Genomic DNA, 16,845 nt, shown 5'->3' with positions numbered 1-16,845 from the left:
CGAGATGGGTGTCTGGCTTGGAAGTGTTTCGGCCGCATTGCAGGATGACTGTTAACGGTTGCCAGAAGATCAACAGCTGGATTTTTTTTCGTTATTTTTCGTGATAGAGAAATTCTGATTGCAGATTCGTTCTCAGCGACCCCAAGTTTAGCCTAAAGGCTCAGAATGTCAACAATGTTTTTAAATAATTAAAAATCATCATGAAAAGTCATTAATATGATAGTACACCACGTTTCTGGTAACTTTTTACTGGTGACTGGAGTTATTATTGACACACAAAAATCAAAATAATCGTGAGAAAGAAAACTGCTGATGAACGCGAATAAGACCGCCACTCCATTGTTCTATTGTCTCGGCTGCTTGGCTGAGCCTGGCTGGAGGGATCAAATAACCGACTGGATTGATCTTTCGTCTGTCCGCTAGGCGGAACTACGCCGACCATTGCTGGGTGGAAGATGTTACTGCGGCCGCTCGCATTCCCACCAACGCTGCTATTATTTGCTGTCTCAGCGCCTAGTCCGAGTCAGACAAGCATCCAGCCTGCACTGCGGAGCTAGGTTGATAGATAAACCAAACTAACCATATCGCCTACCCCGATCAATAACCGTATATGACATGAAAAGCACTAGAATTTCAACTTCAATTGACAAAAAATAAATATTTGTAGAAATTTTAAAAACATTTAAAGAATTCAGTAACGTGAACGGGACTGGTTATTATCTAGTTTTCATCAAGATTTGAATTTATTAAATGAGCTTCTTCATAATATTAAAAGAGATTGATATTAATAACTTAACGATCATATACAGACTGTTATAAAATAAAAATCTTATCTACAAAAATTAACTTAACCTCAATGTAGATCCAAATCCCAAAACAAAATGATACAAGCAACAAGCCGAATGTGTGGATAAGGGAAAGTTCGCCTTTTGCCGAATATTCGTCCACTTTGATGTGTGCAAAAGACTGATACTGAGCGGGAACAACTATAGTTGACCAAGCGAAAATGGGTCTCTCAAGGCCACTGCAATGTTGCCACTGGTGGCCACCCCTCACTCGACCAGTCTATATACATTGACTATATTTCTACACCCCGAACATCGCTCTTTCCTTCTCATACCATCCAAGTTACCAAGTGGCAACAGTGTTGGTAGAGACGGGTGGTGGTGCCAAGAGCAAGCTTTGACCTTGAGGGACCCATTTTCGTTTGGCCAACTATAGCACGAATGTTCGCTGCTTGCCGAATAAGCAAACATCCATCCACACTACTCGTGATTCGGCGAGTCGCTGCTCGGTGTTTGCCGAATGACGCATGTCTGGAGCCGTTCGCCGTACCGCTCGCCGAACGCTGAACTTCAACCCAATCAGAGCCTCCATTTACAACTCGCCGTGCCGTTCGCTGTCCAATTTTGGCTATCCATCACAAGTGAAAAACATGCGAACATGAATACAGAAGTAAAGGCTTATTTTATTAAATTCATGTTTTAAACAATTAATTGTCATAAATAATTTAATTCAAACTTATGAAAAATAATGAATGGATAAATTATATTAGTAAAATATTGTTGACCAAGAACTCAGTACCATGAACATTCGTCCAATTCAATTATTATCATTTACTAATAATCAATTTTCAGATCTAGGTAGCAGTGCATGGATTCAATCTAAGTTCGAAGCTCTAGTTTAGATTTGTCAATTCTAAAAAAGTAAATAATATAATAATATGTTTTAGTACGTTTTGGCTAGAAAAGTGATCGAAAGTATTAGGAGTGATAAATAGCTGTGGGTGAGTGATTATTTAGAAACCGGCCTGCAGTGACAGTTCATTTTGAGGTTAAAGACTGGGAAGTGAGTACAAAACTGAAATCTATTTTCGTAAGTAACTTCATAATTCTCATTAAAGTTGAATATTAAACAAAGAAAAACAATGAACTGTTCAGTTTGCGATAAAGATCTACCGGATGATAATGATTTTATTACCTGCAGCAGGTGTCAGTCTGGTTTACATTATAACTGTTCGGGTGTGTCAAAAAGTACGTGGAAGGCAAAAGGAGTGCAGAAAAAAAATGAATGGGAATGTCCTAAATGTAGATCCAGGAGTAGATTGAATAGCTTTGAAGAAGACTCTACAGACCCTGCTTTCATCGCAATGAAAAGTATGATGGAAAAATTGTTTGCCAAACAGGATAAAATAATCACTGAAAAGATGGATGAAATGAAGGATATGATTGCGAATATCGATCTTAAGGTAGGAGAAATGAGGAAGGATATGGAAATTATTCAAGGAGAATCGGCAAAGTTAAGAAAAGAGTTGGATGATTTAAGAACAACAGTGGAATGTGAAAAGCAATATGCAAGATCCAGGAATATAATTCTTACAGGTATACCTTTCGAAAAAGAGGAAGATCTAGCTCAGAATGTGTTAACTTTGCTGGGAAAAATGGAAATCGAAATAGGATTAAAAGATATCTCAACTCACCGACTGCCATCGAAAAATAAACTTCATAGTCCTGCAATTCTGCAATTGAACTCTAGAGCGGTTAGGGATAAAATAATTAAAGCAGCAAGAAAAAAGAAACCAGATACTGGATTAATAAATCCACATCGTCCAAAAAGAGCGATATACTTCAACGATCATCTAACTCCGTATTTTAATTCGCTGATGATGAAAGTGAAAGAGTTAAATAAGGTGAAAAATTATAAGTTTGTGTGGATGAACGGTGATAGAATAATGGTCAAAAAAGATGAGTTATCTAAGGCTATTCGAATTATCAAGTTGGACGATCTGGATAAAATGAATTGACTTAATCGATCCATGGCCAATTAAGTTTATCAAGAAATCATTCACATTTTTTTCATTAAAGCAATATTCTATTAAATCTGCTAATCACTTACACAATAAGAACTTAAAACAATATAGGATAATTGTCACATAGTTTTTTTTTTCCTACTTTGTACTAATTTTTAACTGAATCTGTATATATAATAATTTTTATGCATCAATTGGATAATGAGGATTTGAATTTATACGATGATACATTATGTTTTCAAAGTTTGAATGAGACTAGGGGTTTTTTGAAAAAGCAGATTGTGTCCGGTAATGAAATAAGATTTCTATGCACTAATATAAGATCTTTGAGAAAACATTGGGATAATTTAAGGATAGAATTGGATAATGTAATTAATGAAGTAGACTTTATTGTATTAACGGAAATTAATTTAAGAAATGAAGAAACAAATTTATACGGGATTCCGGGATTTGGAAATAAATTAAATGTAGATCAGATGGAAGGGGAGGGGGAGGATTGGCAATTTTTTATAGAGATGGTTGGAGTGTCGATGAGATTGTAATAGAGTTTAAATCCGCTGAAATGATGTGTCTAAGAGTTAATAATAATGGGAAACAGATGATATTAGCAGCATTCTACAGGCCTCCCAATCAAAATGTCAATTTGTTTAATGAAGAGCTAGAGTATTTTTTATCCTTGGAAAGGATTAAAAATGAAAATAATATTGTTATGATGGGAGATATTAATATTTGTTATATGTCATACATGTATGGATCAGATAATTATTTAAGTGTATTGTATTCAAATGGTTTGTATAACAGTATTCAGAAACCAACTAGAGAGGAATTGTATGATAATGTATTAGTGTCTAAATGTCTAGACCATATCAATGTTAAATTGCATGATGATTTCTCATTTTCATCTTTTGTTGTTGAAAATAAAATTGCTGATCACTATTGGACAGGTTTGAAAATTGTTATGAAAAATAATTCGTATGTTCATATGGAGAATATTGATGATTGTAAAAGTATAATTTTGAATAGTCGAGTTAATTATTTCATTCAAAATGAAAATTGGTGGCCTATATTGGATATCACAGACCCATCTGAGATCTACAATGAGATATTGAATAAATTTACAAGTATATATGATAAAAGTACAATAAAAGTTAAATTCAATAGACGTAAGACAGAAAATCCCTGGTTCAATGATAGTATTAGGAATTTAATAGATAGGAAAGAGTATATTTGGAATAGGTTGAAAAAAGATAAATACAACTTGGAATTAAGAGATCAATTTAAGAAGATTCGAAATGAGGTACATTCAAGATTCGTAATGAGAAAAGATTGTATTATCATAGGATATTTTCTGATAATTTGAATGACAGCAAGAAAACTTGGGAGACAATCAATCAGTTTATAAATAAGAAAAGTAAACCTACTATTTTAGATTCAATTAAGAGTAGTTTCCAGATTAATGATGAGCATCAAATGTCTAATCTACTAGAAGGGTTCAATTTTTGTTTCAAAGAAAGTGTTGAAAAAATAAATCATGAGATGAATGGAGAGCCATTTGACTTGGCGGCACAATTTGAGGAAGGCAATTATACTATTGGCAATAAAATGAGCATGAATCTGAGAAAAATTAATCAAGAATTATTAATCAAAGCAGTAAATAAGCTTAATTACAAATCTTCTGCAGGCCCTGATAAAATTAGACCGCAGGATATAAAGTCCAACTTATATTATTTGAAATTGATTTTGATGCATTTAATTAAGCGAATTGTTGATACTGGGAATATACCACCTTTATTGAAAGTAACTTACCTTAGACCTATTTTTAAAAAGGGTTCTCGAAAAAATTTAGAAAGCTATAGGCCAGTAGGCTCAGTATCTGTTATAATGAAAATTTTAGAGCACTACTTATGTATGCAGTTGCAACAATACTTAGACAAACATAATATTTTGAATAATTCACAATACGGATTTGTTAATAAGAAATCTACTATTGACTTATTAGAAAAAATGACAAATGACATCAATGGTGCACTGAATGATAATAAGTTTGTAATAGCGGTGGCAACAGATTTGAGTAAGGCATTCGACTTGGTGAATTATAAGATCATGCTATCCAAACTAAAATTGATAGGCATTAGTGGAAAATTTCTTAGGATATTTGAGGACTATTTTAGGGATAGGAGATTGCACGTCATTATAGGTACATCAATTAGTAGTGGTTATAATCAGACATGCGGATTAATTCAGGGTAGTTTCCAGATTAATGATGAGCATCAAATGTCTAATCTACTAGAAGGGTTCAATTTTTGTTTCAAAGAAAGTGTTGAAAAAATAAATCATGAGATGAATGGAGAGCCATTTGACTTGGCGGCACAATTTGAGGAAGGCAATTATACTATTGGCAATAAAATGAGCATGAATCTGAGAAAAATTAATCAAGAATTATTAATCAAAGCAGTAAATAAGCTTAATTACAAATCTTCTGCAGGCCCTGATAAAATTAGACCGCAGGATATAAAGTCCAACTTATATTATTTGAAATTGATTTTGATGCATTTAATTAAGCGAATTGTTGATACTGGGAATATACCACCTTTATTGAAAGTAACTTACCTTAGACCTATTTTTAAAAAGGGTTCTCGAAAAAATTTAGAAAGCTATAGGCCAGTAGGCTCAGTATCTGTTATAATGAAAATTTTAGAGCACTACTTATGTATGCAGTTGCAACAATACTTAGACAAACATAATATTTTGAATAATTCACAATACGGATTTGTTAATAAGAAATCTACTATTGACTTATTAGAAAAAATGACAAATGACATCAATGGTGCACTGAATGATAATAAGTTTGTAATAGCGGTGGCAACAGATTTGAGTAAGGCATTCGACTTGGTGAATTATAAGATCATGCTATCCAAACTAAAATTGATAGGCATTAGTGGAAAATTTCTTAGGATATTTGAGGACTATTTTAGGGATAGGAGATTGCACGTCATTATAGGTACATCAATTAGTAGTGGTTATAATCAGACATGCGGATTAATTCAGGGTAGTATAATCTCGCCGACACTCTTCAATATTTATGTCAACGATTTGGCTAGTCTAGCATTCAAGGGTAGTATACTACAATATGCAGATGATAATTTACTCTATGTCATGGATAGTGATTTACAAATGGGCTTGAGAAACATGCAGCAGGATCTGAATATGGTAGTGAAATATTTTTACAATAATTCTATCAAGATGAATGCTCAGAAAACTCAAATGATTATATTTAAGAACCATAGAATAACTGTAAATGCTTTTAACTTGTTCAACGTGGTATGTCATAAAACAGAATGCTTAAGAGAGAATAGAGTAGTATGCAACTGTCAACGCCTTCCAGTTAATGATAGTATTAAACATCTGGGTATAAACTTTGATTTACATATGAGATTCAAAACCCATATTGATATAATGACAAGAATAATGAAGGTGGCGCTTTACAAGTGTTCTAGAATTAGTCATTACTTTCCAGTGAATACCAAAAGAATTATATACTTCTCAATGATACAGAGTATTATTAATTATGGAATAACAGTGTACTCCCTAGCCCCTCAATACGTAAAATTGCCATTGGAGAGGACTATGAGAAGAATTGTTCAAACGTTGTTTAATGGAATTGAAAGAAATCTGCTGGGAATTTTATCATTTGATTTATTAGCCAAGTACCATGACTTGTCAAGGAACTATTTTAAAGAGGAATATAGAGTATTAAATGAAATTGTTTATGGGCTGCGACAAAGAAATTACAGAACGCAGAGATATAATAATGTTTATGGGAAAAACTTACCTAATAATAGAATACCCGATTTATTGAACTCTCTCCCCATAGAATTAAGAAATTTGGAAAGGAAAGGTGAAGCTAAAAGGAAATTAAAGGCATATTTTATGAGAATTAATAACGAATAGGAAAAATAGCTAGCATAACTTTAGATTATTCTGATTGAAATTATTAAATGACTTACCCGTTGTAAATGTTAATGAGGTTAGAATACTTGATTCAATGTTATAATAAGTTGGCTATGGTTCAAAACGCATTTAAAGCTAGAAGTTTACTTCCAGATTATTATAAATAATTTTCATGCTACCAATTATATGAATAACTTCCATATTATTTATAAACACTGAATTGAGCCTGGTATAAGTAGATTTGTTTGTTAGATAATAAAGTCATATTCAACAAGATTAAATGGAAACACATAAAAATACGATGTATAATTTGAGCAATTAAGGGTTCAAAATTGAAAATAGTAGAAAAAGAAAAGTTTTTTGTTGAGTTTATTTCTTGTAATGTTTATACTCTGATGAAAGAAAGGTTATAATAATTATTATTATTATGAAAAAGATCAAAATGAGTTTTAGCAAGAGTAACTAGATAAATCTTGGTTGTAACCTGTGTGTATTAATTTGTGGCTGAGACGATGAAAATCAAGTTGGCAGCAAATGCCTTCTGTATGGATATCTGTGATCAGAATACTGTGACAAAGTGGGATGCTAAAAAAGTGTACCGACAATCTGTACTGAACTGTTTTCGAACTTCTTTTGTTGACTTTGTGTTCATTGGAAATGTCAAATTGTTTTAAAATAATTATTGTCTGTAAATTTTCTAACTGTATACCTCTCAAATAGCTAAATAGCTAGAGAGGTAATTATATATGTACTTGGTGAAATGTAATATTGTGAAAATTGAAATAAATAAATTGAAATTCATCAACCAATCAAAATTGACTGGAATATATTCGGTGAATTCCTATGCAATTTCCTACTCTTATTTATTTTAATGAGTTGTACAGTATAATTTGAACTCACAGAGAAGTTACATCATTGAAAAATGAAACATTTAACTTCATATCTTGGTTTATCGAAATGATCCTGATCAAAACCGAATAAGCGAGGTGAATAATAATAATTTCTAGTGTTCAATTAAACTTCACTCTAATATACTTGTCACCAGATATTTATAATCAATCTTAAGCTTCGTTTACACCAAAGTTAATAACAAAATGTTAATATTTTAATTCTTATACATTCTATTAGATTGAACATATCTTATCATACACATGATGAACGTGTTTGTCAACTTCCGTTCAATATAATAGAATCTATAGGGATTAAGTTACTAACATTGGTGTAAACCCAGCTTTAGACTGTTCGATTTAAATTCTTTATTTGGTTTTAATTGATTTACAGGTTCAGTACCTATCGATTCAAAATAGATGATAAATTGATCCAAAAAAATTATGATGAGAGAATGCAAATTAAATAATATCCTAATCATGCTTTAAAAAAGTCATTCATTGAAACATTTGTCTTGAAATGCTGTTCTGCTCAACATTCACTCACTAAACTTCTGATTTGAATTAGAAATTACTAAAATAAAAATTTACAAAACGGGCGCTTCATTATTGAAGCTATCATTCAACAAAGTGGATAGCACTATCTCTTTCTCGCTTTGCTCTTTTGCCAGATCGTCTTTTAACAATGTAGAATTATTGAGTAATTAACAAAATATTACATCTTAATTATGAAAATTCATTATGAAATTATTGAAAAATATAATTTCTTGCTTGATAAAATAAAATAATAATTCTAAAAAAAAATTATTTTATTTAAATAATATATTATTATTATTATTATTATTATTTTTATTCTATTTAAATTATTTTATTTAATTCTAAATAAAATAATAATTCTTGCTTGATAAAATATAATAATACCGTTAATATTACATCAATAAACCTGTATCAGCTACCGTCTATATATAGAAAGCATTGGCAAGACAGAGGGTCGGCAACCTTTTTCTCCTATCTTTCTCTACTGCCATTATAACGTGGACATCACTATTTTTATACATTATTTATAACCATTTTATTGTCTCTTTTCTGTTTAGGGCCATTAGTAATATAAATAAAAATACAAATCTCAGTACCCTTTTTTGAATTATTTCATCACAACAGAAACATGTTGTGATATTTATTTACATATGTTGCATATGTTATATTTTTTCTATGCTATTGCATAATTTTACTCACTTATTTTTATAACTAGCTGACATGGTTGCCAGGCTGGCTAGGGTAACCACATAGTGAGGAGGTAGAGGAAGAGAGTTAGGTGGAGATAGAGGTACACGAATAAATTTTGTGTTGTAGAGGGACCTCAATGTAGCACGAATACATTTTGTATTGTAGAGGTCGAGTTAGATGCATCTACCTCATCTATATTTTATCTACCTCATATTTATATAATGCATATGCATTTATAGGCCAAGGTTGATTTATAATTTTACACTTAGGGGCCGGTTTCCTAGCTCGGGATTTAGGTAAGTTCTAGACTTTAAACAGCTGGAATCAGGAAATTGACTTTCCGAAACGGGGCGTAGTCGCATTAATAGTAACAGCAAAATAAATCTTTATTTTCTCATTTCTCTATAATTGGAAACGTTTTTCCGTGACGAAATGAAACATTCCTAAATAATTCAAAATAGCTGAAACTTTACACTATTTCCTCTTTATTTTATTTTGTGTTCAATTTTCTAGTTTTTCGAAATTTAATTCAAACGTGACTATGACAATGATTGCGACTAGCCCATGTGACATGGATGATGTCATCTACATGACAATGATTGCACCGTTTTGGAAAACCAATTTTCAGCTGTTAAAAGTCTAGGACTTAGCTAAATCCCGAGCTAGGAAACCGGCCCTAAGTGTAAAATTATAAATCAACCTTGGCCTATAAATGCATATGCATTATATAAATATGAGGTAGATTAAATATAGATGAGGTAGATGCATCTAACTCGACCTCTACAACACAAAATGTATTCGTGTTACATTGAGGTACCTCTATCTCCACCTTACTCTCTACCTCTATCTCTACATCTACCTCCTCACTATGTGGTTACCCTAACCAATAGACTCAAGTAAGTTCTGGAGCTACTGACAAGCCTCATCTACCTCCTTAGTGCTTTTATCTTGCTCATAGGAATAGCAGCAATAGTACACATCAGTCTCACCAGATTTCTGATCTATGAAATCGCAGTCTTTTTCGATGAAAAGATCATTGCAACTGTTCGCGGATAATACTTGAAGTATTGAGTAACTATACCTACAGCATCCTTGGTAAATAAAGAATCTATATGCAACATTTCAAGTTAGGCTAGGCGCACACCAGCTAGTCAAGACAAGACATGATTAGACAAGTTTAGTCACAATACTTCACATTGTTGCTTATAGTCATTGCAATTAGACACGTCTTCATAAGCAACTATGTGAAGTATTGTGACTGAACGTGTCTTGTCTTGTCTTGACTAACCGGTGTGTGCCCAGTCTTAGGGTAGGCACACACCAGTTAGTCAAGACAAGACTAGTCACGATTAGTCACTATACTTCACATAGTTGCTTATGAAGCAACTCACACTGATTAGTCATTGCAATTAGACATGTCTTTATAAGCAACTATGTGAAGTATTGTGACTGAACGTGACTAGTCTTGTCTTGACTAACCAGTGTACGCCCAGCTTTAATCAGCTGAATAGTTTAGACGTGATGATGTGTCATTCGTGAATTTCTCATCCCGTTTATGTATAAGCCAGCTCTTTCCTTTATTATATTATAGGTTAGCAGCAAAACAAATCTGATTCAAATCGATTCAATAAATAGCCTTTCACTACTCTTGATATTTAATTATTATTTTATCGGATTTTCGTTAAATAATAATTTTATATTAATTAGCATTTGAATAAATGCATTCTCTATTTAATTCCATCTGCAACTCTTGATATTTGTGTTCAAGTTCATACTGCTCATACATTGCCAGTTCAATTTCAAATGTGATGATGGAGTACCATAAATTTTAATGGCTTTTATTATTTGCTTCAGATTGGTGGAGGTGGATTCATGGATTCTGATGTGAGCTGGGCGGGCGGGCATCCGCATGTCATGTCCCGAAGACGTCAAGTAGGACTTGACAGGTCAGTCTTTCAACATTCCTCTCTATTCTCATCTTGAAATTGTATCCAGTTCTATTGAGTTTCGAAATTTTTCTGGAGCTCAGGTCTCCCAGCTTATTACCATATTAGACATCCTTATTACCATGTTCCCCCTCGCCGACTGCGCACTCTGGGCAAGAAATTGATAAATTTTGTTGCTTCACATATTTCACTCACATGCTCCGTCCTGGTCATTGCTTCCACATTTGCATAGATCAGCAGCCATGATCCGACTGACTCTGCAATTCTGGCGATTTTATCCTCGTGGATTAACTAGATTGAATATAGGTCCGCCGGTATTTGAAGTTGCTCTACAACTTATTTTGTAGAAAATTATTTTTGAACATTTTGTTGCCAATTTTTGTGTAAAATAGCATACGATTTGAAATCGAGAAGTTGTCAGTTGTAATTGGGAAATGATTTTAAAAAACCAGTGCTTCCAGTACTTATATTTTTCATAACACTACTCATAAAAAAAATTTGATAATATATTTAATATCCCAATAAAACGTTTAGTTTAAAAAATAAGAATTTTCAAGCCCCAAAATCCATTGAAGAATTGCCGAATTGCTTGATCAAGAGATTCAATTGATTGATGATATAGTTCAATATTGCGCCTTGAACATAGAGAATTTGATCTTCATCAAGTGCGATATTTCACAAAATGTTTGGAGACAAAAGTCGTGTTGTCAACACCATTACACACGACAATAATCATTGCCATATAAATGATATTTATTAATCATTCGTAAACAGTACAGAGGAAATAAATAATTTCACAATTGAAAATATTAATTTTCCCCCAAGCAAAGCCTATGGTAGTAATATTGGAATACTGTGTACGTAGTACAGTATTCTTTCCTGCTCAAATCAAACCTGTACTGTAGGCTACAGAAGAGCCACGACATGTCAATTGGAAAATTTTCTCATTTTCAATTGATATCTTCTCATTTACATTTGACGATTTCTCAAATACAGTTCACTATTCTCAATTACATGTGATGACTTCCCAAATACAATTAACTATTCTCATCTACATCTGACATTCTCTCAATTACAAGTGACTATTCTCAAATACAATAATTGATACTTTCTCAAATTAACTTGATACTTTCTCAAATAAAATTGGAAAGGGTGTAGATTGTTTATTCTATCGTTTCAGTAAAATACTGTAGTAAATACATTTCATTGGAGATAGTTTGATGTTTTAAATTCAGTATTTTTGTTTTTCAGCTGGTGATGGAGATGAATTTCAAGGTGATAAGAGTGGACAGCATAGGCAGAGTTTTGGACAGGTTAGTGTTGTAATTTTTCATCTATTTCATTATTTTTCTATTCAAGTTCTGTACCATTATGTTTTGGTGTATTTATGAATCGCACTTGAAGTTTACTGCATTCGCAATTAAGTAAGACATGTTTAATACAAATAATTGAATTTCGGAGCAATTTGCAAATATATTTTTCTATTTTATCTTGGACAAATAACTTAATCCTCTCAGACGAGAGGCTCTAGGAATGACGATAATAAATAACCTCTTAAGGTAGACGCACACAGATCGTCATCGGACGGACGGCACGCCTTCGGACGGATCGGATAATTAGATTTGATGCATTGTTTTCAATTGGAGTGCGCATACCTATCCGCATCGTATAGGTATGCGCACTCCAATTAAAAACAATGCATCAAATCTAATCGTCTGATCCGTCCGATGCATGCCGTCCGTCCGATGACGATCAGTGTGCGCCTACCTTTATTCAGCATGTACCAAATAACTGTCTCTTTCAATTGTCAATTGAAATAACAAGTTTCATCATTGACTCAGAAGTTGTCTCTGCTTATAAAATACTCATTGAATTATTTATTTATATTGTGTTTTATATTATACTAGCAGGCAACCCGTGCTCCGCAAAGATCTAATAAAAAACTGAAAACTTGATCTACTGAAATTTTGAAGAATCTAAAATAGGCCTATAACCATCCTCTGTAAATAAAGAATCTATATGCAAAATTTGAAGTTAATCAGCTGAATAGTTTAGACGTGATGATGCGTCATTCATGTATTTCCTATCCCGTACGTGTATAAGCCAATTCTTTCCATTATTATATTATAGATGTATTGCATTATTAATTTATATGGTATAGAAGCTGGTAGACTGTAACCCACTTGCAGTTTGCTGGTTTATTAACATAATATCAACAATTATTTTTATTCATATTGCAGACGTTTATTGAAGGATTTCATGTAAATTTTTGTATTGTTTATTGTTTATCTTACCACGATTTTAGACTTGAGATATTTTCAATCATTTACTACTGATTCCAAATAGAGAATTGTACAGTTAATAATCGACGCCATTGGCCTGGTTGCACAAAAGTTACCTGTTGGAATTTCAATCATTATTAAATAATATCACCAGAACCAATAGGAGATGCCTTCTTTAGAAAAATCCTCCGATTGATTTTTGTGGCATTTAATCATGATTAAATTGTAACAGGCTTTTGTGCAACCGGACCTTTAAGTACTTTAGTGAGGTCCATGTTATAATGGCAGTGGAGAAAGATAGGAAAACAGCATTGCCGATTTTCACTACCTTCTCTAGAGGATAGCTGATACCGGTATATCTGATGTAATATTGACTGTTTATTCTTGTTTAAAATAATCAATGTAATATTGACTGATTATTCTTGTTTAAAATGATCAATTATATTTTAAAACAGATTTTTCAATGATATATGAGAATAAATATTCATAATTCAGATTGAATATTCTTTCAACTAATTATATTCCCATATTGTTAAAAATGAACTGGCAATGTTTAGGAGCTTGACAAGAATAGTGTTATCTGCTTTGTCGAATGATAGACAAGGATAGCAACACCAATGTTGATTGAATACTGCGATTATAACGTGGACCTCACTATACATCAGACAGCAGCATTTTGGTTTCACACTATAGTACGTGCAACCCTTAGTTTGCAGCGCGGGCCTTTATGGCCAATATAACGATAGGAGCACACTGTTGCCGTTTTTATGCTGATTCTATAAAAAAGGCTCTCGATCTTTTTTTCTTGCATAATCAGCTCGCAGTCTCTCAGAATTATCTGAAATTTGGCAGCACTGTACTCCATAAGGCTAGGGCCACACGAGCGCACATAGTGCGTCCGTTGCAACTTACGTTTTGCGGCCGTTGCCAATGGACCGTCATTTTTATTATTAATTTGACATTACAACCCAGCGCGGTCACAGCCTCCCTCAATTTCCGCCTTCAGCATCTCTGTCCACCGCTGCACTTTTCCATCTTCGCACCCCAATCACTGCTGCATCCTTATCCACTACGTCTATCCATCTTGTTCTGGGTCGCCCTTTCCTTCGCCGGCCATATATTTTCCCTTCCATTGCCATCTTTGGGGGGTAGGCATCGTCAGCTCGTACCAGGTGTCCTGCCCACCTCAGCCTGCGAACTCGTCATTATGCCTCCTACGCCGACTCCTGCTTCCTGTATGCCTCCAAACACTCTTCTCAGGATCTTTCTTTCAAAGACGCCCAGCATTCTTTCATCCGCCACCGTAGTTGCCCATGTTTCACTACCATACAGTAAGACAGGCATGATGATTGTTCTGTATAGCAGCAGCTTGGTCTTTCTACTGAGAGTACATTATTTCATCAGAGTGATAGCGCGTAATAGCATCTATTGGCTAGCATAACCCTTCGCCTTACTTCTTTACTTGAATCGTTTCTGGAGTTTATAGAAGATCCCAGGTATACAAACTCTTCTACGATTTCGAAGTTTTTTCCCCTGGATCTCTATGCTTTGGCCATTCTCTCGTGGCTAGGGCCACACGAGCGCACATAGTGCGTCCGTTGCAACTTACGTTTTGCGGCCGACGCCAATGACACCACACGAGCATTGAGTGTGGTGCATCAACGTCAGTTGGCTTTACGCAATTGAACCAGACGAAGCAATAACTTTTGCATGTTTCGACGTGCGTTGTAGCATTTCTGCGCAGTTCAAAAATCACCGTCCGTTACGACTTCCGTTACTTGGTACGCACGTACCTCGTGTGTTGTCACCAATTCACTTCTATGTATTTCTACAACGGACGTCAAAAAATGAGTTGCAACGGACGCACTTTGTGCGCTCGTGTGGCCCTAGCCTTAGAGCAATGGTGCAATCTAAGGTTTGCACAGACTATAGTTTATTTATGGCAATATTTTTATTATTTACTAGCAGGTAACTCGTGCTCCGCATGATTCCAATTAAAAACTTGACTTACTGAGATCTTGAAGAATTTTAAATAGACCTATAACCATTCTCGATAAATTAAGAATCTATATGCGAAATTTCAAGTTAATCAGTTGAGTAGTTCAGACGTGATGATTCGCCATTCGTCAATTTCCTATCCCGTACATAAGTCAATACTTTCCTCTATTCTAATGATCTTATTATCATTTATTTTTACTGCCTATCTTTAGGGGTATTCACAATGTTGGAGTTAGCTGGCTAAGTCGAGCTATTCGCTAACTCCAGCTATTTGCTAAGTCTGTGTTAACTCAATGCTATAGTGGTACGTTAGAAAAAATTAACAGACGAGATAGCAGATAGCGCAGGTTTGAGTCCACTAACTCTAGCAATCTCTGTTAAAACGGCAGTCATATGTTTATAATCTTACTTTTGAGTTAAACAAATTAACCGCTTGGATCGCTACTCTAACTGCAGTTAGCTAATATTATCCGATGGTTTTAGATGGGGCGTTTACAATCCAGAGCAAAGACCGACCTTAAAGATGCATAGACTCACATGCAGCGCCAGTGTCGTACTTGGAATTGAAATCCGCCATTGAGGGGGCAACCCATAAGATTATTACATACCAATGCCACCAATGCCTTTGTGATCTATAGTATTACAAATATGTATATATAATATCTCGTGCTAAAATACCCCAATGGCGGCCTTCAATTTCAAGTAAGATCTATCATTGGGAAGGCATAGGCATTGTTGGTCTATATCTCTTTAAGGTCTTTGATCCAGAGTTATCAAATAGCACTTTAGCTGGCTAAAACAACATTGTGAATACCCACCCCTATTATTTCTATACTATTGGCAGTTGTATATGGTTCCAAATAGTGACAAACGCTCTGGATTCCCTTGGAAGGGTGACCGTTTGTGAAGAGATATCAGTTGTTGTATGCTCCCTATAAATAGCCATTGAAATGTACTGTGAATAAATTTATTGTAAATCCCATAATAATGATGCATTGTTTGTTGTTTTGCAGTGGACAAAACGGACTTCGCAGCCACAGAACAACATGAGTCACTTCTCTTCTGCTACAACGTCATCTTCTTCTGCTGCTACTGTTACTACTGCTTCTACTGCTGCTACTACTGTTGCTGCTGCTTCTTTGCTGAGAAATCAACACTTTTGGACCTCTGTAGCTGATTGCTGATCATTGCAGTAATAAGGTGTTACATCTGTGAGTTCACTTAGATTATGATGATTATCTTTTTCTTCTCCTTTTTCTTTTTCTTCTTCTTCTTCTTCTTCTACTACTACTTCTTCTCCTTACTAACAAATTTATTATCTTGTATTGATATAGGGTGATTGTTTATTGCATTGTTATTGCCAATATTAGTTACATTTAGTAGACTATAATAATATGAAATCTTTTATATGACATTCAACGATTTGGAGGATTCAGGGCAAGAATTTTTTTCTCTTATTCATGAAATGGAGGTGCAATATTCAAGCATAGAAATCTAGTAATAGAAAAAAGACGGTGGAGTTATGCAGAGCTTGAGGTACGTTTAGACGTGTATACAATAATGTAGATTAATTTGTATGAGATTCAAGGGTGATTATACAAAGATTGGAATCGAATATATTGCAGCTCATAGAAAATGATTGAATAAGGAGATTGATCATACTTGTGATTTTGACAAGTATCTCATGCAAATGTATTTTATATTTGTATACAAGTCTTGACGTACCTTGAAATGTATAATTGGAG

The 16,845-nt window shown here is 34.0% G+C and overlaps 1 long non-coding RNA gene across 5 annotated transcripts in view; it reads left to right on the top strand.

Moving 5' to 3' along the window:
- The window catches only part of LOC120353890, a 33,975-nt gene extending 17,357 nt beyond the window's left edge, over positions 1-16,618 (top strand). For all 5 annotated transcript variants that reach the window (XR_005572679.1, XR_005572676.1, XR_005572677.1 and 2 more), the window contains exons 3-5: positions 10,729-10,820; positions 12,072-12,133; positions 16,114-16,618. This is a non-coding gene — a long non-coding RNA (uncharacterized LOC120353890). The remainder of the gene's footprint in view (positions 1-10,728; positions 10,821-12,071; positions 12,134-16,113) is intronic.
- Positions 16,619-16,845: the final 227 nt, after the last annotated feature.

The sequence above is a fragment of the Nilaparvata lugens genome, chromosome 12, assembly GCF_014356525.2.
Source record: "Nilaparvata lugens isolate BPH chromosome 12, ASM1435652v1, whole genome shotgun sequence".
NCBI classification, from domain to species: domain Eukaryota; kingdom Metazoa; phylum Arthropoda; class Insecta; order Hemiptera; family Delphacidae; genus Nilaparvata; species Nilaparvata lugens.
Note: the sequence above shows the minus strand (reverse complement) of the source record. Positions and strands in the feature narration are given on the sequence as shown.